Below are 2,130 nucleotides of genomic sequence, written 5' to 3'. Positions count from 1 at the left end.
ACTCCAGTGTTAATCTGCTAAATTGTAATTATTCGATTTATTGCCTACCTCATGCCTTTTGCACACATTGTATATAGATTCTCTTTTTTCTACCATGTTATTGACTTGTTTATTGTTTACTCCATGTGTAACTCTGTGTTGTCTGTTCACACTGCTATGCTTTATCTTGGCCAGGTCGCAGTTGCAAATGAGAACTTGTTCTCAACTAGCCTACCTGGTTAAATAAAGGTGAAATAAAATAAAAAAATAAAAAATGAGTTGGTAAACCCACTGAAAAGGTGCATACTGCCACCTAGAGTGTGTTGTTTGAACAGGTATAAAGCCAAGGTTGGCTATTTACTGTCACCTGCAGTTATGGAATGTTTGCTCACAAGTGTAACTCATTGGCTGATCCCTCCTGGTGACATGGATGGAATTATGTGATCCTTCCTTAACCGATAGGAAGTCCCACCCATTTGACTACTTTAAGATGGTGGAAGTCCTCGATGGCAATGGTTATTTCCAAGTAGTGATCTCTATTTATCTCTATGTGTTGAGCATATCCACATGTTGAAAACCTTTAAACCCTCCTGATGTCAGACCCCAGTATTTGTTAAAACAATGGAATTCTCGTCTCCATAACCGTAATAGTGCTGTAATAACGGGTAGTCCAAAATTATCTATTTATTTAAAAAGTACAAATAATAATAATAATGTATTCAGAAATCGAGTTTCAGCTTTATTGAACATCATACCCACGGCATGTCAAAACACCTCAGTATATGGTTTTATCATACACCTGCCTAACTAAGGTTGCAAAATTCGGGTAAAATTCAGGAGAGAATAAGCAGAAAATCCAGTCCCAAACCTGGGATTTATGGGAAACCTGGGAATTTGGGAAAAATTACCTGAAATTTGCATCCATATGTACAACCCTACTAAACTACCCCAATATAAGATATTATGATATACCTGTCTACCCCTACCTGTATATTATACCTGTCTACACCTACCTGTATATTATACCTATATATTATAATATACCAGTCTACCCCTACCTGTATATTATACCTGTCTACCTACCTGTTCTGTATATGTATGTATACTGTTCCTGTCTAACAACTTACCTCCGTACTATTATAGACCAGAAAGTGCTTACCCCTACCTAGTATTTTTTACCGTCTACCCCTACCTGTATGCGTTGTATAACCAGTCTACCCCTACCTGATATATTATGATCCAGTCTACACCTACTGTAAATTATACCTATATATTATAATATACCAGTCTATACCCCTAACCTGTATATTATACCTGTCTACCTACCTGTATATTATATAGTACTCTGTCTACCTACCTGTAATATTATACCAGTCTACCCCTACTGTATTTTACCCGTCTACCCTACCTGTAATTTATACCAGTCTACACCTACCTGTATATTATACCAGTCTACCCCTACCTGTATATTATACCTATATATTATAATATACCAGTCCTCCCCTTCCGTATCTATACCTACCTGTATATTATACTGTCTACCCCTACCCTGTATATTTTACCTGTCTACCCTACCTGTATATTATAATATACCAGTCTACCTACCTGTATATTATAATAGACCAGTCTACCCCTACCTGTATATTATAATATACCAGTCTACCCCTACCTGTTATTTATAATAGACCAGTCTACCCCTACCTGTATTATTATGATATACCAGTCTATCCCTACCTGTATATTATAATACACCTGTCTACCCCTACCTGTATATTATAATATACCAGTCTACCTACCTGTATATTTGTTAGGATTTATGATAATGACTTAAAGATGTACTACATTTGACGTTAGAACTATAACTAACAGAATACTACCCTGGCACTGTATGATTGTATGAAACTTATTAGAATCATAAAACTAAATCTAATGTGTGTTAGTTTTTAGTCAAACATTAGAACAAGGACTTTCGTTCCTTTTTAGTATGTAAGCAGGGTGCAAGTGAGAAACAAATGGTAGTTACCATCAGACCGCGCTAGAATGCTGTGTTCCTTACAGGACATTCTGTTCCCCACCCAGGGAGGGAGAAGACCTTGGCTTGTAGTAGATTGTTTAACAGGTGGCAGACAACGTAATGAGTAGGAGAACCGC

The 2,130-nt window shown here is 36.8% G+C and overlaps 1 protein-coding gene and 1 long non-coding RNA gene across 2 annotated transcripts in view; both read right to left on the bottom strand.

The window, feature by feature from the left end:
* Positions 1–2,130, bottom strand: part of abcd4 (ATP-binding cassette, sub-family D (ALD), member 4) — a 35,457-nt gene that overhangs the window by 6,107 nt on the left and 27,220 nt on the right.
* On the bottom strand, positions 8–1,481 carry LOC139028737 (uncharacterized). Its single transcript, XR_011480963.1, has 3 exons — positions 1,415–1,481; positions 1,281–1,305; positions 8–1,067 (listed from the first exon to the last, which is right to left on the bottom strand). It is a non-coding gene; the product is annotated as an uncharacterized lncRNA (long non-coding RNA).

This window comes from Salvelinus sp. IW2-2015, linkage group LG14 (genome assembly GCF_002910315.2).
Source record: "Salvelinus sp. IW2-2015 linkage group LG14, ASM291031v2, whole genome shotgun sequence".
Lineage (NCBI taxonomy): Eukaryota > Metazoa > Chordata > Actinopteri > Salmoniformes > Salmonidae > Salvelinus > Salvelinus sp. IW2-2015.
This window is presented reverse-complemented; position numbering and strand designations above follow the sequence as displayed.